This window comes from Talpa occidentalis, unplaced genomic scaffold, assembly GCF_014898055.3.
Source record: "Talpa occidentalis isolate TD23 unplaced genomic scaffold, MPIMG_talOcc4v2.1 talOcc4.3, whole genome shotgun sequence".
NCBI classification, from domain to species: Eukaryota; Metazoa; Chordata; class Mammalia; order Eulipotyphla; family Talpidae; genus Talpa; species Talpa occidentalis.
This window is the reverse complement of record NW_023603184.1, coordinates 91,000,227-91,023,821: the sequence shown is the minus strand read 5'-3', so window position 1 is coordinate 91,023,821 and position 23,595 is coordinate 91,000,227. Positions and strand designations below refer to the sequence as shown.

General features: G+C 40.3%; 1 protein-coding gene across 3 annotated transcripts in view; it reads left to right on the top strand.

Annotated features, from left to right (window-relative positions):
- Positions 1-23,595, top strand: part of ACVR1 (activin A receptor type 1) — a 131,587-nt gene that overhangs the window by 33,881 nt on the left and 74,111 nt on the right. The window contains exon 2 of one of the 3 annotated variants that reach the window (XM_037523367.2): positions 21,669-21,840. The exons of 1 other annotated variant lie outside the window; for it this stretch is intronic. The gene's annotated coding sequence lies outside the window, so the exon portion shown is untranslated. One more of the 3 variants, XM_037523368.2, reaches the window with a different exon arrangement.

The window sequence follows — 23,595 nt, the reverse complement described above, 5'->3', positions numbered from 1 at the left end:
CCCTTAAGCCAAGTCAGTCCTGAGAATTCTGGGCCATTGTATTGTCCCTAAGAAGCAGTTAGGGGGCTTCTCTGGTGGCACAAGGGGTTAAGATGCAACCTATGAAGCTATCCATAGCCACCATAGCAAGACTTTGATCCCTGGCCAGGGAGCTACCCACATGGCATGGCAGACCTCTCCTGTCTTGCTTGCTGCTCCCCACAGCAGTGTATTTCAGTCAGTCTGCCTGTTCTGTTCCCTGCTGTCTCTGGTGAATCCTCTCATCCCCCACACCTCTGGCCTGTACCCTAGTTCTTGTATACATAAATAAATCTTTAAAAAGCAGCAGCTAGGTAAATATGATCATTTACTTATTTACATGATTTCCTTGTCTAAGTAACCCGAGTGGCCTTCTTGTGCTTCTTTCTATTATCCCCAAGTGAGGAATAGCTCAAAGTTCTCTCTCTCACCCACTATCCCAGCAACTTATATCCTCTAGTAAAAGAATCAATACAGGTTTTGAAATTCCCCATGACTGTCATGATGGGAAGGGGTTGAGAGTGAGTAGATCTTATTTCCTTCCTTCCTCATTCCCTTCGATCACAATGTTGTATAGTGTTTTCTAAGCACCAAACTGAGACCTTATTCATGATTTTCCATCTTAAAGTCTCTTCTTTTTGCTCTTTGGGGATCAGAAGCCAAGTATGGACAAGAAGAGGGTGAGAAACAAGGCTTGCCAGGGCACTGAGTAAGCTTGATGCACATTTCATAATTTTGGTTGTACCTGATTGGTTGCGTTGAATTTCTTGGGTTGGGGGGAAGGCCTGCAGTTCTGTTACCGACAAGAGAGCAGGAATTGTGGTTGCTGTTGGGAAGGCAGCCAGAAGGATATTTATAGTTGTAGTGAGTGGCTGCGAGCCCACCATGGTTCGGATACGCCTCCTGCCTTAAAGTTCCCGTGTTCTTGAACCGAACCCTGCCCTTGTTGGCCCAGACAGTAGTTAATGATAAAGCGGATGGCTGCAGGATGTGCCCGCGTGATGGCCTTGGCGGCTCTCAGCTGCAGGTGCTTGTGCTTTGGCTGACCTGAACCCCAGTGGAAGAGCAGGTGTCCCCCCAGCCCCCTCTGGTCAGAGCTCCAGTAATTTCCTGGCTTTTCCCTGAGTTGGCTTCATTGACATGGTGCTGATAGGCCACTTGCTGACCAGAACCCACTGTCTATGCGACTTTGGCCAGGACATGTTGAATTTATGACACCCAAAGAAAATGCAGCTCATGAATTTTAACTTCCTCATCTCTCCTGTATTCAGGTCAGATATTTAGACTTGCCTAGGAGAAGGGGCCAAAATCAGGTGATACTTTGCATATTTAACTCACATGAGGGTATAAAAACTAAAAGGGAAAAACAAGAGTTTTCACAAGAAATAATCAACAAATGTAAAAAAAAAACAAACCTTTTTTATACAGTAAGGTATGACTTTTGCAGTTGTGTTCCCCGGTGGGTGCTCTTAGGTTGCAATGATGAGAATTTTAGTAAGATGAGAATCTAGTGACTCCACACTAGGGAGTTAGATCTGAATTGACCCTGGTACCCAAGTCAGGGTCCCTGGGACCTTAGTATCCACCTGATTCTTCTTCCTTTATCAGCTCCATTCTCAGCAGCTCTCCCTTCGTGGCAGCAAAATGCTGGTGGCACATCCCAGGTAAGTATAATGAAAGAGAAAACCAAACTTTTTTCTAGCAGTTCCCGTACAATCTAAAGAGTCACTGCAACTGGCCCAGCCTAGGCCACATCCCACTTCACATTTGGTCTAGTCCCTCTACCCCAGGATGCACTGAGCAAGATGGGGTGTATCCCTGGTCCACAGTCAGGGGTTGCTGCTGAGATGGTTGGTGGTGTGGGCAGCAGATGGGGAGGCAAACATTCTTAAGAAATGATTCCATAGGGCACACACTGGGGGGTTTGTTATCCTGAGAGAGTATTGTTCTTTGACCTCTGCTTTGGCTTTTAGAAACCAATACTTGCGTTTTCTAGGTAAGTCCAGCATCCCCTAGATATAGGGGCCAGTGACTTTAGAGATACTCCCTGCAAGGTATCAAATTGCAGGAGGTCTTAATGGAAGCCATCTAGGTCATTCCTTGGTGTGACATCAGCTCAGTAAGCTTTATCTGTTTATCATGACATCAGATTTGTTGCTGTACAGCTGTCCTTGACATAGGTTTTGCTTGTCCCTGAAAACACTTGTTCTGTTTATCCCTGGCCATTCAGATTCATTTTGGGTCTTGTCAGTTTGGGGCTGGGAAGAGGCGAGGAAAGGTTGCATTTTGGCAGCCCTTCAAGCTTGGAGCAGCATCCTGCAGCCAGCACCATAAGCTGTATAATTTGTCCATGGAGGCCTATGCATTATAGAAATGAAAATTCCTTCTCTGACAGCATTCATTGCTTAGCATGCAGCAATTTGGCTGTCAGAAACAGCTGGCCCTGCAGGGTGGGACAATGGAAAGGCGAGACCGGGGAGAGGCCAGTGCTTACTCAAGTCTCCCACTGTGAGAGGATCAAGTTACTGAGACTGTCATTAACCACAGACACCAAGGGGCTCTAAGGCAAAGCTTCCAGTGGGCTGGAGCCTGGGCTCAGACACTTAGTGATTTTCCCCCATTTTTGCTGAATGGAACAAAAAGATAAATTAAAAATAAACTATTAACCTTTGCTGACACTCCAATTTTGGCTTTCCCTACATGTTCAGTTCTGGTTGGTGATAAACATTTCTGAGGAAGCAAATCCCTCCTGAGCTAAGTATAGTTGTTATTGGTGTATTTAACAAAACTCAAGAGATGAGGGGGCTTGAGGCACACAATGAACTGCTTGGCTTCTGCATATTTGAGGCCTGTAACTTTTAGGTTCTACTTATGTGGAAGTAATGCCAATAGAATCAACACTGCAGACCCCACGGGGCATCCAGTAGAGGTAGGTGTGCATTTTCCCGGATGCATGTGCTTGGGACAGGAAAGGGACAGAAGAGCTGTGTGGCCTGAACTTGTCTGCTGTGTGACTGTGCAGTGTGGCTGCCCTGTACATTTTCCTGTATTGATTTCATGACATATGGAGCGTGATCTAAGCAAAAAGCACACTTAAACTCCAGAGGAGACAGCTGTCTGTTATAGGAGGACATCTTTTCTGGATTTAATGACACCAGTTTTTTCCTACTAGAGATGTAATCAGTGGTAATGTCTCATAAAGGGTCTTTATTTAAATTCCTTCAATAATGTTCTAAATATTATACTTTTATTTCACAACTGAACTTCCCATCTGGGAAAACAGTAATAAGATTTTTTTTCTTTTTCTTAGAGCTACATGTCAAAATAGGATATATATATTTTTTCCATAGAGCAAGGGGTCTAGAGGAGGCTTAAAGTAATGCAGTGGGCTGTACTTTGCTTTCTAAAGTGAACAGTGTTTCAGAGATATTGGGAAGCTCAAGATAAGTTTGGTTGTTCAGTGTGACTGGGGTTTATTCCCCCCCCGCCCCCATTCTGAATCTGTTTCCCTTTTATATGATAGAGGCTGAAGTTCCCAGATGTTGTTTGGATTAAAGAGTGTGTGGGGAGGGGGAAAAAAAAGCTTTCTTAATGATAATAACAGAGTCAGACTGGCTGGTTCTGTACTGACAGGAAAATGGAGAGATAAAAACTCCATTAATGGTGTGTGCACTGCCTAAGTAGCCAATAAAACAATGCTGTCCTCACTGTAAGCCGGTCCCAGACTGGCAGCGCTCCGTGCCAACTGCAGGAGACAACAGCTGCAAACAGGGGCAGAGGATTCAAGTCAAGAGTCTGTGTGAAATGATTGGCTTGAGGGGCGGTTCTTTTGTTCTTTTCTCTTTCTCTCGTCCTCCCACTTTTGCCCATTTTCCTTGATGAGCCCTTCTTAATGCTCGCTCTTCCAGAAATTGAACCACATCTGATTAAAACTTAATGGTTACTCATAGAATGAAGTTGGCTGGAAGTTTCCAAGTTGACTTGTCTGGGTTAGTTTGAGTTTGTGTCAATAGAAATTGCTCATTTATAGAAAGTGTGTGTAAAGGTCATCTTTAAAATTTGATGGTTCTATGTAAGAACCAGGATAATGGTTCCTGGTCTCAATTGTTAGCACTGTGTTTCCCCCCAAATATTTTTGAATTTCCATGTTTAAAATTAGTGTCGATATTTGTCTACCGATCATCTAGCTATCCACATATATGTGTATATATTTAGTCTATTTATTCTCTGTGTATGTTCTGGGCCCATTATTTGAGAAGAGTACCTGTTGTTGGATTGGCTGAGTGTGAGGCTTTGTCTATATTGCCTTCCTGAAATCCAGAACTTTGAGCAGAGTGAAGACATTGGATAGAATGTGTTGGAGAAAGTAATGTGATGTTTTTAGGTACAACGTGTATTTTCCTTCTTGAAGCTACACGTGGATTGTGAGTGGTCACCAGGATTCTATCTGCAGACCTCTCTGTCCCAGGTCACCTTCAGGCCGTACCCTGTATACAATGGCCATGGCATATCTAAGAATGGTTTCTTCTCTTGCGACTAAAAATGGCAAAGAGACAGACTATATTATTTTGTTTTATTTTGTGTCACTGATTTTACTGTCATTATTTTCATTTTTGAGGTAACATTAGTTTATAATACTGTATTTGATTCAGGGGAATAGGTTCACACCTCGCAGATGTATACCACGTCCACCCCCAGATCACCCAGATCTCTTTACCATATACCATTAAGCTCCCTCCTCCGTTTGTTTCCATATCCACCCAACTTTGTTCTTTTATTAGGTTTAAAAAAATACATGACCTTTTCCGATAGAGGTTTTACTTAGATTGCAAGCTAGAGATACTGCTGAGAAATGATTCCTTATTGATTAATATTAGATCTTGAATGGCCTTAACATGTCATGTTTGAACTACTGTCCCAGCTTGTCTTTTTTCTGAATGTCAGGCTATCACTGTTAATTTTATATGATGAAAGAACTTAGGTGAGTTCCAGATGCAATGCTTTGGTTGTCATTTTTAGGCTTGCTAGTGTTCATGGCTCCATGAAATTGTTGGTGGATGTTCATGTATGCATTCATATTACAAAGAATATGCAGTTCATGACGTGAAAGTTGTCTTTGACTGGTTGGTTTGTGGTGATTTGTCTTTAGTTTTTTTCCTCATCCTTGACGGATTATGAGTGCATACCTGTTGTCATTGTAAAGGTTTTCCCTTATCCTGTCAGTAAACTGCTGATTGAGGGATCCTGGCTTTTACATCTTACCACTTCAGCCTTGCCTTAGGGCAGAGCTAGATTGCAGTCCATTGTGAGTATTGCAAGTAATTTATTATTCATTATTGAGATAGAGAAATTTTGATGTGCTTAAGAGCCAATTCAGTACCACTCTCTCCTGTGCATTCTGTTATATCTTCCAGAGTGAAAAAAGAAGGAATTAAAACACAAGTCAGAGTAACTATGTTTTTTTTTTTTAGTTGTTGAAAGATAAGAACTGTTAAAAAGGGAAGGAAATGAGTATCACTAAAGTCAAGTTTATGGATATAGTAATAAGAGCATCAATAATAGTAATGGCTTCCCCTTTAATGGTATTTATATAGAAGGTTCTGTTTTGACTGTTTTATGTATATTCATTCATTTAATGCTTCCAATAGCCCTGTGAGATAGGTACATTATTTTTAGTCTTAATTTTACAGATGAAGAAACATAGCAAATTAGGTTCTGAAACTAAGACCCTAAATGTAGCAAATGCAAGACTTGGATTCTAACGTGGGCGGTCTGGCCTTCGTTCTGGGTTTTAATCATAGTACAGGAGGAAGTAGATAATGATTCAGAACACTTAGGGGGTTGCATAGGGCATGAAGTGTTGGTATTACCCTGGTTCTTGTACGCATAAATCTTTAAAAAAATAAATTAAGGACTTTAGGATTGAATATGTGTGTGTGCATTTATATATTTATAGTCATATAATGCATATTATATATGTATCTAAGTATCTCCATCCATGAATTCATAATTTGGGATATGGCAGTAAATCTGTATGTGAGATAGGTAGTTTCCTTACCATTCTTGATGTTTGATGTGCAATAAACCTCATAGTTGGGAATCACTCATCTCCTTCCAGAGAGAACATAATTCACATGAGAAAGCTTTCCCCAACCCTGGCATGCCCCTACTTCTGTGAAATATTCACATTTATTTGTCTTTTTTCCCCTAAATTACCTTACATATTGACTCTTGTCTTTGCCAACGGCATTAAGAGTTGACTAAAACTCTGACGTTGAAATTAAAGCATTTTGTGTGCATGTATGTGCAAGCTTTGTGTGTGTGTGTGTGTGTGTGTGTGTGTGTACAAGCTAGGAATGTTCTTGCAAAATTTTATTTAAAGTAAGATAACTTCTAGACATATACCTGACTCATTCTTCATCTGTTCAAATTAAGAAACAATGGAAGGACACCTTGTGGTTTTGTTAAACCAGTCTAAATTTGGTTCTAAGTCTAGGAGACTGTTGAATTTATGTTAGAAGTGTATTCCTAAAATAACCCCTACTGCGCAGCAATGCTGGTAGAACCAACAAAAATACTGCTCATGAAACAACTAAAATGTTTTAAAAAGTTATTATCGAAGAGTTCCCTCCCCCAATACTTAATGCATTCAAAATTAGAACCAACAGAAGCTAGCCTTTTCCTTCCTGCCAATTTTAGGAAAGAAACCATTCTAAAACTTATAGAACATTATCATTTCCCTCTGAGATTTTAAAAAAGGGAAAACAGGGAGATGAATGTTTATGAAATGAATGAGGGTTTAGTGACCTGAAACACAGTTGAATTTTCCTCAGAATTTTTGATAGTTTGAATGGTAAACATAGGCACTTGGTGATGTTTTTATTTCCTCTTTATATTCATCCTGTCTTCTTTTTTTTTTTTTTTTTTAAAGATTTTTTTTTTAATAGAGGCATGTTTTTATTTATTTATTTGTTTGTTTGTTTGTTTTGTTTATACATGCACTGGGTACAGTCAGAAGCGCAGGAGGGTGAGAGAATTCACCAGAGCCAGAGCGGGGAGCAGAGCAGGCAGAAGGACCGAAGTACACTGCTGAGGGGAGCAGCGGGCGGCAGGAGAGGTCTGCGCGCCAATTCATCCTGTCTTCTTACTGAAACAATCCCATCTCAGTGATATTCAGCTCACTTTCCAGATCCACTGGAGAGCATTTAATGTACAGCCAAGGAAGACTAGTTCGTTAACCCCCTGGTCTCTTGAGGAACTTGAAGTGAGAATTTAGCTGGTCTCAGCACAGCTTTTACCTGTGGAGGGCAGGACTTGCAATTTGCTAGTCTTTAGTGCTCCTGGACTGCCTTTTTTTGGTTTGTTTTTTAAAGATTTATTTTTACAAGAACTGGGGTACAGGCCAGAGGCGCGGGAGGGTGAAAGAATTCACCAGAGACAGAGGGAAGCAGAATGGGCAGATGGACTGAAAACACTGCTGAGGGGAGCAGTGGGCGAGACAGGAGAGGTCTGCCGCGCAATGGGTATTTCCCTGGCCGGCTGGGATTCGAACCTGCGCTGCAGAGCTTCACAGTGCTGCACTCAACCCTCTGCACACTGGGGAGGCCCTCCTGAACTGCTTTTTAAGAAGAGACTTGTGGCATACAGTTTCCATGTGAATATGTGTATCTGTTTGCATGTATACACACATATACACACGTATACTTAAAACTTTTCCCTATTACGTGGGTAAATATTTAAGATGAGATGGTGTTATTAAAGCCACTATGAAGAAATAATTTCACATCAGAAATTCTGGTCCAGTTGGGAATTTGGGTTGTTGATGGTAAATATAGATTGTCTGTATTGTCAGGTAAGTTGCTTCCTAAGAGTTGCAATATCACAAATGATCGAAAAGCTGATGTTTCAACTTGTGCTGATGTAATTTAATCACAGGTGTGGAATCTTGAGGCTTGTGATGAAGAGACTGCTAACACAATCAAATTCAGGCATGTTTTATGATATAGAATTAATCTATAAAAAATGAATACTGGTGCAAAGCTATGTGTTCTAATTAATAGTAACCTAAATCAAGAGGCTGTAATTCTATTAGTAGACTGAATGCTTAATAACACTTGAGATTAAAAGTGTAGACAATGTCTCTGCTTTGTGGTTACTCATATAAAATTACTTGAGTAAGGAATTCTGAGATTGAAGTATCATAGGTAATTTAGCCTTGATAATTGCACATACTTTACCCTCCCACCCCACATCAAACCCCTCCAATCTTCCCCCATCCCCAAAGGGAACAGTGTCATTGAAACTAGAAGGAGAATTCCATAGGGGGTTGCCCTGATTCATGGGAAACTTTAGTTTGGATTCTTTACTTCCACCTTCTAACTGCCTTTGCATCTTCCTTTATTTCCTCCTAACACTTGACATTGTTTCTTAGAGCCCACGCCATTTCAGTTTTTGCCATTTACCCTCAGTCTGAGGTTGGTGAAGATTGCAGATTCTTAGGCTCCCCACTTGATAGATAGGTGCTGTCTCCCTGTTTTTAAGGACAGGATTGTATGCTCAATATTTCAGAGACTGGGAAATGAAAGACTTAGGTTCAGTGTCCAAACTGTGTGATGCCAACGCTTTTGCCCTTTTCACAGAAATGAACGGGACGACAAAGTATGTTATTGTAGTTAGTGGGCACGGCATACACTCAGGGTCTGAGTCGTACAGAAAAAGTTTTAGGTGCTTTTAGACTGATTTTTATTTATTTTACTTTTAAAGATTTATTTATGCATGCAAGAACTGGGGTACAGGCCAGAGGTGTGGATGGGTGAGAGGATTCACCAGAGACAGAGTGGGGAACAGAACAGGCAAATCTATGAAATACACTGCTGAGGGAAGCAGTGGGTGAGACAGAGGTCTACTGTGCCATGTGGGCCACCCCACCCTGGCCCAGGATCTAACTCACATGCTACAGTGGCTGCGGATGATTTCATAGTGCTGTGTCTTAACCACTTGCACCACCAGGGAGGTTCTAGACTGATTTTTAAAATAAGTTTTATTGCTAACATGGCAATATTACTGGAAACTAAGATACTGTCAATAAAATATAGGGGAGATGCTTCATTTTCCAAAAAAAAAAAGAAAAAAAAATCCACTAAAACCATCTGCTGCTAGAACATTTTCATCACCCAAAAAGAAACTATTAGTGTGCAAGACTGATTTTATAGTTAAGATCTCTGAAGTTCAAGTCAAAGGTCAGGCCACCAGTCATCCTTTGAACTGCGTGGGAGTAGAAACTAGTTCCTGGACAACCTTGCAGTGGTACCAGTGCTCCTTGGAGGTCAGGTAATCCTCCAGAACAGTACTTTTTCAACCTTTGTTTTTTAAACCCATGCCCAGTTGGGGTAAGTCCAGAAATCATACATTCTTTGCTCATTTGTATCATGAAAACCAAAATGATTTAACAATTTATTTCTAAAGTGTTTTTTGATTTTTTTTTTTTCCTAAACTCTATCTGCCACCCCTATTTTGATTAGAGAATCATTTGTATCTCAAGACTTCTAGGTTATATTTATTGCAGGTTTTCTTGAGCACATTCATTGAGTCAGTGCAGTCATTGATTGGAAATGACTCTCGCATTAAGCAGAGAATTTCATGTGTAAAGTTAAAATGATCCCCGCCTGCCAGTGCTAACAACAGGCAGGTTTACTCCTTGGATGGGCCTTCTCTTTTCTGTAACATTCAGCTTTGACCATTGTCTCCTTTCTTCTGTTATCTTTATACTTACAAGATTAAGTTGAATTATAAGATTAAGTTGGATTACATTATATAACAAGCTGTGTATTTGTTCTTTACTTGCCACTGTGTGGTATGGAAAGGATGGGATTAGGGAAATTTGGGGTGGGATGGGGAGGAACCATTAAGGAGATGGCATTGTCATGGTTAAGAGGAAGAACTCACCTTTTTTCCACTCTACTTCCTGCCACCCTAAAGACATCTGGAAGGCTGCCAGGTAGAGCCTCCTCAGGGGCATTGCATGGGGATGGTCTAAGGGACCATCTCAAGGATAGTTATGAGGGTGGGAATTAATTTTTTTTTTTTTTTGGAAAATGAAGCATCTCCCCTATATTTTATTGACAGTATCTTAGTTTCCAGTAATATTGCCATGTTGGCATTGTATGCGAGTGTTTCTCTCTCACTCTCACTCTCTGTGTGTATGTGTGTGATTTAGGTTTTCCTCTGTAGCAAGTAGGAAGCTATGGTTTAGTGTATATGTTTAGTTTACACATTGTTTATTTGTATGAAAAACACTTTTGTTCTCTCTTGGTCTTTATAATTTAGGATTTGAATCTTTTTTTTTTTTGCTTTGAATTGAAAGCCATGACAACTAAAGGTGGGTTCTGATAGGCCTGTCTCCTTTTTTCTCATTAGCATAATTATTTCTCTTGTAATTTTTATTGTTCATATTTCTCATGGAGGTTTCCTCTTACGCTTTGAATTCATTATCAAGGTTTACCCATTCATCCATAAACATTTATTAAGGACCCACTGTTAGGTCCCTAATGTTTCAGAGAAGAAAAAATACTGCTTATTTTCAAGGACTCAACTGACTCTCTAGGTAGTAAAATGTAAAAAATTGAAATGTACTTTCTAGGTGCCGTGAAAGTTTGAGAACACCAGAAGGGTGTATGTATCTCAGCTGGATGTGGGCATGGGGCTTCCAGAAAGGGTTCCCTCAGGAGGTCCTGAAGCACAGAAACTTGCCAGGTGGTAAAAGACATTTTAGGTGGACAAGTGCAAAGGCAGGGGGGGAATAAGATCATGGCATCCACAGGGAGTTGTTAGGTGAATCAGGGGTAGGGTACCTGTGGGGTGATGATGACTGGATGCAGTTGGAGGGTTCTCAGGCCTGGTCAGAGAAGTCTGGGATCTACATGTGCTAAGGAGAGCTAAGATGCGGAGAGACAGCTCCGTGAACTTTGCACTGTTGGCAGGTACGTGGAGATCATGGAGGAAGTAGTTGGAGAGCTGCTAGTGTGAGGGAATAGGGTTGGAAAGAAGGCAGTGGTGGGGGTTGTATGATTAACCCCCCCCCCCCCCCCAGTTTCTGACTTGATCCAGGTTCATAGTGGTTCCACTGTGTGAGACAGAACATGAAGGAGGATTAGCACATTTAGGGTGGTGAGTGAGGTGACCATGTTGACTTTAGTTTTGTTAACGTGGATTCCTTGTCTTGGGAACCTAGATCTGTTTTCATGCCCCCTGGGAGACTGTTTTCATAGACTCTGTTATTCCACTTTACATGTATTTTCTTACTCAATTATCCTTCAGTTGGCAAGCAAATTATTGGTAAACAAATTAAAAGCAAACTTCTATGAGTTAAGAACTAAATTGCTGAATTAAGTGAAATATGTTAATTTTACTTTTTTTTCCCCCCCCAAAGAGTGGGTTGGGTGTCATCTCAGTAAAAATGTAGATTGGAAAACTATCTTTAATTAAGGAGGTAGCCTTTTCTGTTAGCATAATTCTTGAGGAATCCTGTTGGCAATCATTAAAGAAATGTCTTAACAGACACTCTTTGAGGTGGAGGAGAACAAGTTTCTGGAGGTGACTGGGGCTACCATTCTCAGTTTATAATTAGGAAAAACAGATTCCAGAGAGGGTAGGTGACTTCCAGTGCCACGCAGCTGTGGTGCAGGGTTGTCTAACCCATTAGTTCAGTATTTTCTCCAGGTGCCTTAATGACTCTACAATCCCATCAAGATGATAGAACAGAATTTGAAAAACTCTAATGCTCAAGGCTGTTCAGTTAGTGTTAAACCCAGAGTCAAATTAGGTGGGATTCTTGACTTTCATCTTATTTTAAAATGATCTTATTGTTAATCAGTCAACAAATATCTACTGATTTTCTAATACAGAAGGGATGCTACCCCAATTATTATAAAACTAAAAGATAAATAAGAGGCTATCTTATCCCCTCCCCCCCAAGAGGCTTGCAAGTTAGTTTTTCTGATAACTCCTTAGGAACTTGCAATTACTTCTTATCAAATGTATAGTGGCATAATTGTGGATATGTAGTATATACTTACACATGCACAACAGCAATAACAAGGAAACAAAGCTACACAAAACGTCGCTCACTTTTTTTTTTTTAACTTTCTGGATTTTTTTTTTTTGTTACCTTGGTGCAAGCAGCTTCCCACCCCCGCCTCCCCAGACTTGGAAATGCCTTTATGCAGGTGGGCAAATAATACATTAAATCAGACATTAGAAAAAGAATGTTAATTACCTTTTACTCAGTTTATTCTTGTTGAACCTTAATTAGGGAGAGAGATCTGGTAAATTTTTTATTTCGGTTCATAACTGACATAAATAGGAAGAGGGACATAGGAAGAATGTTTCTTTTAAAAGTGTTAGTTCTTTGTTTCTTTATTTTGGTACACCTTCTTTTGTAGCAACTCCCTTCTTTGTTTCTGGAAAATTCTGTGGATAATCTTGAAAAACTGTACCATAACTGTTTAGCTAACAAATGTGTTAAGAGTACTTACTGCCATTCTGAAGTGAAGACTGCTTTTAAGAAATAGTACTTTTCTATCATTTTTTGTGTTTTCTGTGTTACCTAATGCCCCTCAAATATAAAGTACCAAAGAACTTGTGCTTTGTTTGTTTAAATTTAAGTCTAGGGTAGAAACTTAGTCATTTGGTGCTAAAGAAGTTTTCTTAACCAAGTTTATTAGCTTGAAATTAACTTTTTATTTTTCTGCAACTTTAAGCTTCATTCCACAAATATTTAAGTAAGTCTGGCATGATTTTATTTTATTTTTTTTTAAAGGTTTATTTATTTATACAAGCACTGGGTACAGTCAGAAGTGCGGGAGAGTGAGAGGATTCACCAGAGCCAGAGTTGGGAGCAGGACAGGCAGAAGGACCGAAGCACACTGCTGAGGGGAGCAGCGGGCGCAGCAGAAGAGTTCTGAGTGCCATGTGGGACCCTCGCTGGTGGCTGGGGATCGAACCTGCGCTGCAGAGGCTGCGGGAAGCTTTGTAGCCCAGAGCTCAACCACTGTGCCACCGGGGAGGCCCAGTCCAGCATGATTTTAGACCAGACAATGGAGGTACTGGGTTCTGGATACACAGAGCCCCTGCTTTCAGGAAGTTCCTCATTGAAGCTTTGCTAAATATCTGTGTAGTGGGGGGGTAAATAGACACAGGAGCCCCAGCGTAAAGCATAGAAGAGACAAAATGCCAGACACCCAATTAGAAAACCTGAAAATCAGGTTCTGGCCTAGGTGGGTGGCATCCCTGTGAACTCTTTGTAAAAGTGCTTTGAGATCATCAGCTGATGAAAGCCTCCATAGTATTATGTGTGAAGGCAGTCATCAAGGGTTACTCCGCTGTGTGAAAGAACAGAGAGCTGGACGGCTCATAGTCTAGTGGAGGGCAGACTGTTTCAGGAGTGGATGTATACATGCGCAAGCTGGACCCCATAGACTAAGTGATGAACTAACTACCATTGAAATGGCTATTTAAAGACTAGTGGTTTGGGAGGATGGAAGAAATGACATGTTTCTCCTTTCTTACCTGTGACTGGGTTTCAAGGTACTTTAATTCATCACTGAGAAACTTTTTGAGATATAGATACAACCAGAATAGAGCTATTTGAGTTTGGGCTATTTCGTGTCTAGAAACTCAGACTTCCTCCAGGAACTAACTTCACTCCATGGATCAACCACAGACCCATTAACTCAATGACCCATTAACAGGATTTGAAAAAAATAACACCTGTGGTGTGAAGGGAAGCCAGAAAAATAAGAGGGGAAAATGTAATGGATTCATTGGTTTTCTTTCTTTTAAAAAAAAATCTTATTTTTATTGAAGTATAATTTACATGCATTATTTCAATTTTAGGTGTAAACAATGATTCAGTATTTATATACATCACTAAATTGTCACCACAATAAGTTTATCACCTCTTAGCAACTCTAAAATTTACAATATCGGGGCCTCCCTGGTGGTGCAGGGGGTTAAGCACAGCGCTATGGAGTTGTCCGCAGCCACTGCAGCACAACTTCGATCCCCGGCCAGGGACGTGACCCACATGGCATAGCAGACCTCTCCTGTCTCTACCCGCTGCTCCCCTCAGCAGTGTATTTCAGTAGATCTGCCTGTTCTGGTCCCCTCTCTCTCTGGTGAATCCTCTCACCCCCTGCACCTCTGGCCTGTACCCCAGTTCTTGTATGCATGAATAAATCTTCAGAAAAAAAATAAAATTACAATATCATGTTATAGATTATAGTACCATCACATATAATATATCATATATATTATATAAAATACATCAAGGAGATGTATATTATTTACTTTGTAACTGAAAATTTGTATGTCTTGATTCCCTTCACCCATTTTACCCATCCTCCAATATTCCGCCCTTCTCCAAGATTTTACCCATCCTCCAATATTCCGCCAATCTGTTTTTTGTCTCTGTGACTTTAGTTAACTAGCTTGTTTATTTTGCTTTATAGATTCTACATATGAGTGAAAGTATATGGAGTTTATCTGTCTTATTTCACATAGCATAATACTTTCAAGGTCCATTTGTGTTATTGCAAATGGCAGTGTTCCATTCTTTTTCCTGAATGAGTGGTATTCCACTGTGCATAGACATGTTGTTTACCAGTATTTTGGTCACTGATATATTCACATACATCACATGCATAGTGGTAACTATAAATAATACCACATATCCTAGGCTCAGAACATCAAGTTTATGTGATTGTCTCTGATGTTTGCACACAATGAAATCACCTAATGATGTGTTTCTCAGAAAGTAGCCCCACAGTTAAGTGACATAGTACTATATATGTGCATATATGTACATACATACATATACACCACATATTCTTCATTTAGTGATGGGCACTTAGATTGTGTCCATATTTTGGCTATTTGTAAAAAAAATGTTGCAGTGAACATCAGGGCGTATACATCTCTTCAAATTATTATTTTCTTCTTCCATTAGATTTCTTTATTAAGCTACCAGCTGTGCTCTACAAGACCTGAATAGCTTGCTGTGCAACCAGTAACATAGACTGACCGGAAACTGATTCAAGGCAAATCCCATTGCACCTCCCTAAGGGAAATAAATCGGGAAAGAGAAGGAAAGGGCGGTGCTGGGGAAAGGAAAAAGAGAGTGAGTTACATGGACTACCTATGAGTGAGGTGTGTGTGTTTCTTCCTCCCTCTGTCTTTTGTTAAAATCCTCCTTCCCCAAAGTCACACCTTCTACCTAATGAGGAGTTGATGAAGGGATATTCTATTTTAGTCTGTAGCCTTCCCATCTGGTGTCTGGATTTCTTCTCAGCTGCCACTAGTGGGGGACGGAGTATGGGGTGTTTGTCTTTCATCTTCTTTCCTTTCAGGATTCCCTGCGCCCTTCATAATATTTATTTTAAAATTGCTGTTTTATGAGTCAAAATGGTGAAATTTCAGCATTGTCATATGGTTCAACCTAATTGTGATTTTCAGTCTTGAATCACTGTGTCCTCTTCCTACAACTGCTCCTTAAATATTGAGTTTATAACAATAGCTACCATTTATTAGCCCCCACTACATGCTGCGAATTTCACATGTGGCAACTCTACAAGGAATTCATGAGACCTGCTTGCCTCTGGGAGACTGTGACTAAGGCACTTGGCCTGAGGTCACATGTCCAATGATTTGCTGGTTGAGATTCAGCCCAGAACTCAGGTTCAAACCTGGTTCAAACCTTAATGCTACTATAGCCTTTGCCCCCTTGAATTTTATCCTGGGTCCTTTGTACTTTGTATTTCATGCACAAAGAAGTGAGACTTGGCAGATAAAGAATCTAAATGAAATTTTGGTGGGTCACCAAACCACTTCAGATGAGGGTGTTTGAGATTTTAAATTATTATAAATAGGTAATTTTCAGAAATATAGCTGGTTCTTAATCACGCTTACTATTGTCATGGTCCACGGGGAATGCATCCAACCTCAGCCACATTATTAAATTCTAAAAGGAATTTATTTATTTATTTAAAGATGCATTTATTTGTTTATTTATTTATACAAGCACTGGGTACAGTCAGAAGCGCGGGAGGGTGAGAGAATTCACCAGAGCCAGAGCGGGGAGCAGAACAGGCAGAAGGACCAAGGTACACTGCTGCGGGGAGCAGCGAGCGGCAGGAGAGGTCTGCGCGCCATGTGGGACCCTCGCCAGGTGTCTGGGGAGCAGCCGGGGATCGAACCGGCGCTGCAGAGGCCGCGGGCAGCCTCGCAATCCAGCGTTCAACCGCTGCGCCACCGGGGAGGCCCCAAATTATTAAATTCTAGAGGAGAAAGGTGCTGTGATAATTGTGACTAAAATTCATCCCACAGCCAAATCATTGGGAAATGTCATCTTCATTCTGTCTCCGCTTTGGCTGGTCTTCTCTCTAGGCTCTGAGACAGAGCTTCATCTTTTCCTAAAATGTCCTGGAGACTTTGTTCTTCCCATGCCTGTGTCTTCTCCCCAACTCTTTTCCCTACATTTTTTAGAAGTCCAGTGCAGTGAGTTTGATCCTTATTCAGTATCTAAATGTACACTTGGATATAACAGTGTTTCCATGGCAGAATTCCTTCCCAGTAATTCTTGGGGAATTTTTTTTTTTTTTTTTTTTAATAGAGGCATGTTTTTTCTTTATTTATTTGTTTGCTTGTTTGTTTGTTTTTTGTTTATACATGCACTGGGTACAGTCAGAAGCGCGGGAGGGTGAGAGAATTCACCAGAGCCAGAGCGGGGAGCAGAGCAGGCAGAAGGACCGAAGTACACTGCTGAGGGGAGCAGCGGGCGGCAGGAGAGGTCTGCGCGCCATGTGGGACCCTCCTCCAGTGGCCCGGGAGCAGCCGGGGATCGAACCGGCACCGCAGAGGCTGCGGGCAGCTTCGCAACCCAGCGCTCAACCGCTGCGCCACCGGGGAGGCCCAATTCTTGGGGAATTTATGTTTTTCTAAGAACCCTGCAAAATCAGTTAAGAAATTGGATCTGTGGGAAAAGGTGTTATAATTCTCCTGTGAAAATTGAAACAACATGAGGACAATAGTAGTTAGGAGTCCACTGACCTCAAGTAGAAAGCAAGAGAGGAAAAACTCATCTGTTGAGGTGAAGGATAAGCTAGCATTTCCCAGAGCCAAGGGCAGAATAAAAGCATGCAAGAGAGAATCGGTCATGATAGCTTATAGTTGTTGCTATGTTATAAATGTGTTCGTGGCCCTTTCTACTGCTCCTGATGAATCATACTTGCAAATAAAGTGTAAGTTTATATGCATAACATATTGTTATACAAATCCAGCAAATGGTCTTCCAAGAAATAAGTTTCCAAAGCAAATTATTTTAGTGAACAATTTCAACTTGTGATTCTTTGTAGTGCTGTTATCTTTCCTTGTAGAACCAAATGCAGGTTATTGCAGGCATTGAATACTTTTTCTCTAAAAGACCAGATAGTAAATATTTTGGGCTTTACAAAGCATATGGACTCTGCCACAACTATCAACTGTGCTGTTTCAGTGTGAAAGCAGCCATAGACTATACGTAAAATGAACAAGTGGGGCTGTGTTCCAATAAAACTTTTATTTACCAAAACAGACTGTGGGCTAGATTTGGCCAGCTAGTGGAATACTACCCTAGTGTTCACTGGTATTTTTCAGCAATTGAATATTTGTTAAAGGCTACAATTGTTTGTAAATACTATTGAGTTCATTTCTTATTTAATTTACTTTATTTTTATTTTTTTTTTAAAGATTTATTTTTATTTATTTATTTATACAAACACTGGGTACAGTCAGAAGCGCGAGAGGGTGAGAGAATTCACCGAGCCAGAGCGGGAAGCAGAGCAGGCAGAAGGACTGAAGTACACTGCTGAGGGGAGCAGCGGGCAGCAGGAGAGGTCTGCACGCCATGTGGGACCCTCGCCAGGTGTCTGGGGAGCAGCTGGGGATCGAACCGGCGCTGCAGAGGCCGCAGGCAGCCTCCCAACCCAGCGCTCAACCGCTGCGCCACCGGGGAGGCCCTATTTAACTTACTTTAGATAGCCATGGTAATGAGTAAAGCATCTTTGAAAATATTTCAAGAATAACTTACAATGAATAACTTACAATTTGAGGATTTCTTGAGAAATACCTGGAAATCCCCATTCCTTATTCCTAAAGCCCAAAGATTAACATCTACGGAGAATTTGGAAACAGCCAGAGAAGGGGATCAGCTGTATCTCTGTACTCCTCACTCAGTTGGGCAGTTACCTTTTGTCAACTTTATATGTCTCTCTGTTCTTTCTGTTCCTGGTGTTCCCAAGTTTATAAGTTGTCAAAGAACATTTGACCTTTTTTTCCACTGAAATGTTGGGAATCTTGGGAATCATCTGATATCCCCTTAGCCTTTCTCCAGAATTACTACTAGATCCTACCTATCTTTCCCATGTATTAAAGTGTCTGGAGTAGATTACTCTTCAAGAACACTTGACATTTATATGCTTGGTTCTGGCAGTATTATCATAGTCAGAACATGAGAACATTTGTAGTATCGCACAGATGATTTGTTAACTGTTCAGGTTGGTATGCTTTATGCTTTTCCTATCACGCTGCCTTAGCACTTCAATTATTCTAAGGGATGGCAAACAGGGAAGGGAACTAAGAATATTTACTACGCCCATTCAGTTCACTTCTTATATAGTAAAATTGCAGCTTGACTTACTGGTAATTAAGAACACAGATTTTGAATTCAGCCAAACTTGAATTGATTTTTGGTTTTGCCACTTAAAAAAGTGTCACATTTTGACATTTTACTTTCACCTCTCTAATATAGTTTTTTTTTTTTTAAGGGTGGGATGTTAATGCCTTTCAGTTTTTTTGTTTGTTGTTAGGATTAAATCAGGTACAAGTATATGGTTAGCACAGTTCTGGAACTGAAGACGACCCAGTAAATATTAGCTGGTATTACTAGTAACTCAAAGGTGAGATGTATTTATTTACCATTTCAGAGAAAAGGAACCTGAAACTCAGAGGTTAAATGATTTGTGTGAGATCATAGTTAGTAGGTTGACAAACTTCTTTCTAAGTCCATGTTCTTGCTACTATAGGTTATATCTTCAAGTAATTTCACTTAATAGTAATTCTTCAGCAAAATAAAACATGGTTAACTTAGGTTATGGGGCTGAGTGGATAGACACAGAAGCTGTAAGATGATGTCTTGAAAAGACAAGGATTTGCAATATTTGGAAACCACAATTTCTAGAAGCCAGGGATACAGTTATAACCAAAAAGTGGAGAAGACTTGCCCTGATTTATTTCCTGTTGCTTAGCTGCTATGTTGACTGCCAAGAACTTGTTTAATTTTAGGTCCTTTTTATGCTTGCCTGCTATTAAGGTCCCATCATGTTATAATGACTTTTAAGAAGTAGCCATGTTCTTTTAAATGAGATTAAAGAAAAATGTACCACTATGCTATGCCTACATTTGGAGTTAGAACTTTTTTTTTTTTTTTTTATGTCTCGTTTTCCCCTTCCTCATACTCAACCTCTACCACTTTACAGGAATGTGCTCTGACCTTTATGATCTTTACATAGTGTGATTAGTTGCCAATAACTAAACCTTCATAGTCAAACAAGTTGGCTAACGTTTTGGAGAAAGCTCAGTGAAAGTTTTGTGACAGGTTGCTGGAGTTTGCTATATAGATATTTACTTTATAGCACTGATTTTAATGGGTGCATAGGCTGCTCTGTTTTTATTATTTTGATCATTCTTGGGGTTTTGAACACTGCCTTTCAGGATCTGTCAAGCTTGCTTCCTGGCATGAAGGGTATTTGTGAGGAGATGGGTCCTGACTAGAACATTTGAGGAGTTAAGTATTAGGAATTTGGTTTCCACTTTAGCTCCCATTTCACTAACCTATTCCTCCTTGTAGTGCACCACAGTTTCGACTTCAGTCCATGGATTATTTAAGAGTCTGATGAATCTAAATTATGTTTAATTTGGAACCTTGATTTTTATACAGTAACTCTTGAGCACCAACTGTATGTTAGATGCCATGAAGAAAAAGGATGTAGCTGAAGAATAATATGTGATCCTTGCCTTGTTTTAAATTAGTTTAGAGATGAACCAGTTCAAGGCAGAGGATTAAATGCCAGGATGAGTCATATAGAATATAAATACCAGAGCAATTAGAATGGAAAGTTGTGGAAATATTTAAGAACCATTAGAGAAGACGGAACAAAGGCAGGAGAATCTGGCCACAGTCTTGAAGGATGAGAAGGAATTATGCATTGAAGGAGATAGGGCTGGGAAGTTAGAAGGGAAGTGGAAGCTGATTTGTAATTAAGGAGAAAAAACTCTGATTAAATAAAGTTAGAGCAAAAAAATAAACCTTGCTTTATCTAAACCTTCCCCAAACAGTGCCTATTACTTAAAGACTTGGTTGCCCCTGGGCAGGACAGCTTTTCGCTGGGCCCCTCGTGCAATGCAGTTATTTTGGCAGAGGTGAAAGCAATTTCAGTGTGAATCTGCCAAATTTCCTTGGCCCCAGCCTCTTGGAAAATACCAGGATTTCAACAGTTTGTTCTAAAACTCAAGGTCTGTGGATGCTGCTCAGCGGATGAGTTTGTTTTAAAGATGCCTACTTTGGGAATGGATCTTTGCTTTGCTAAATGATTGCTAAAATATTAAATTTCTGTCTTATCTTTCCATTAGGGGTTGTTTTTTTCTATTTTATTTTTAGTGTGCTTTTTGCATGTATAGATTTTCTTTTCAAATTGATTGTGAGCCTTAATTTTAAGATGAAGTGAGAAAAGGTTTTATATTGTAAAGCATTTCCTTTGAATTTCAAGGTTGTGGTGGTTTTCCATCCAAATAATTATTTAAGAATGGTGTCTTTTGGGTCTGTTTTCTGCTTTGGTTTATTTATGAAAGTTTTCTTGGCAAAATATTCTTTGAGGTAAAAAAAAAAAAAAAAAAGGTACTGTTTTCCAAAAGGAGTAAAAATTCTTCAGTGTTTTGTGTTACTTAACTATCTGAATGGGAAAGTTTGGTTCTAATAAAAATTTCCTCTTCCTTTGGCAAATGTTGATGTTTTTAAAATCTTCCTAAAGGAAAGGGAGTTTGGGTGGCTTTTGTTTTTTTGCTGGTTATCTGGAGCCCCCTTCCCTTCCGCTGTATTCTCCTTCCCTACTATTGTTTTATGAGCCTTTGAACTAGATCTAGCTCCTACTGGGAATAGTGGTTGAAAATGGACCAAAACCAGATTATTTCTGGGTGGATACACAAGAAACTGGTTGTTTCAGGTTCATGGGGTGTCCCCAAAAGTGGCTGGGGGTCAGAAGTGAGACTTTTGTTTTGTATTTGCGTACTACTTGAACTTTTTCTTTAACCAAGTAGATATAGCAATTAATATACACAGAATCATCTTTGTTTTGGCTTATTTGTACGTGGCACATGGACTTAAAGGAACTTGACTTTGAAACTTAGCAGCTGTAGATTTGACACCCCTGCTGGCCTTGCTTCAGCCGTAGTTCTGTGGTCCCAGTTGAAAGGCTTGTCAAGTGTGTGATTCCTGTAGCCAGCACCTTCACAACTGCAGAATTTTCTTGTGCTTAGCAGCTCTTTCTTGTTCCCCTCTGCAGCCTTGAGCCCTTGTGAGTGCCGCATTGCTATAGACGGAGCTACTGGAGAACTCATTATTCCAGGAGACTCGGCAGCGCCTCTCCCACCTCCCTAAGTGTCCCTGTGACCTGTGAGCGAGGAGCACCCTGCTTGAAGGACTGTGGGAAGATATGACCGGGAGCCAGCTCTAAGGTAGCTGAGTCAGCTTGTACCCAGGAACTCAGAGCAGCATTGCCAGAACCTGCAGCAAAGCCATTTCAAGAAATCCTCTTTTAATGCTCTTTGGCAGGGATCAAATCTACATGGTAACTTAGCTGCAGTGATGTTTTTGTTGGTTTATATGAAACCAATATAAGAATATTAGGACCCAGTCTAATAGTTCTTGGTTCTTGCATTGCCTGTATACGACTTTTATTTTTTGGGAGGGTAGGGGTGGGGTGGGGAGGTGGATCTCCATTGTTTAAGCTTGGCCAAATTGTTCAAATGTTAACCAGGATGTCCCTGTATATAAAGTGCTTTTGCCATTCTTTTCACCTTGTAGGGCCACTGCTTCTCTTCCTTCCCCTTTTTAATGGATTGTATGTTTCAGAGCAGTTTTAGATTCACAGCAAAACTGAGCAGGAAGTACACACAGTTCTCACATACCCCTTGCTCCTACATGTGAGACCACTTCTGCTATCAAAATCCCTGTCCATGGTGGTACATTTGTTACATTTGATGAGTCCATGGTGGTACATTTGTTACATTGGATGAATACATATTAATAAGTCATTATCCCCCAAAGTCCTTACTTTAATGTTCACTGTCGGCCTTACACATTTTATGAATTGAGACAGATGTGTAATGACAATATAGTATCTCGCCATTATAATAAACAGGAAAGTTTCACTGTCTTAAAAATCCTCTCTGTTCTACCTCTACATCCCTCTACCCACCCTGACCCCACCCATTGGCAACCACTGTGTCCATACTTTCACTGTTTCTAGAGCTACATTTTCATACGGAGTAAGTTGAAGTCTGTGTAAAGTCTTGCCACCATCATGAAATGCCTTTAAGCTTGTGTTCAGCTGTGGGCGTGATGCAAATAGTTGCTTTCGAATAGAGTCTAAGATATTTCTGTGAGGGGAGGCCTGAAGTGCTGAATGTTGGTCGGTGTTTTCTCAGTGAAATCTAGGATTGCTCAGATATGACTTGAGACTTGTAACAGAGACAGAAGCGAGTAACTTGTGGCAAGGGACTGTCAGGGTGGTCTGTGCAGCCTCTTTAGAGTCAACATTTTGGGGGAAGGTCTTTAGAAACTGTTAGGTGCTTTAAGGAAAGTCGAGTTTATTTTTTTTAGCTTTATTCTTTGTTGAGAGGCTAATTTTTGAGTCTTTCAAATAGTATAAAACAGTATAAAGTACAGACATGTATAAAATTCCCTCCCTTCTCTCTTTCACTCTTGGCTAATAATTTGGAACACATATGACTGTTTTTATGTACAAACAATGTAGGCATACTAATTATGTTTAAAAGCCAATGGAACACAACTCCAGGTTTTGTTTTATAACTTGCTTTATCTTTCTACTTGATATGTTGTGGACATTTTTCCTTTTAAACAGATTTTTTCCTTTTAAGCAGAACCTCAGTGTAAGTAATGATTGCTTAGTGTTCCTTATATGACTGTGACAATAATAATCAGCCCACAAGTGAGGAGTTAGCATATAATTTAAAGGGGGACAGGTTGGGCAGGGAGGGAGCTCACACTGGGGAGAAAACAAAGCCTTGACTGTTGAATTTGGACTTTTGATCATTAAGGATGTGAATTTTTATTTTCCAAAGCAAATGATGTATAGCTTTGGGCAATTGCCCAGGTGTCGGTTATGTGAAATTTTCATTTTCTGGAGCCTGGAAGGAACTTCTTTGGCACTAGAACATGTTAATATATGAGCATAGTTGTTAGTTCTG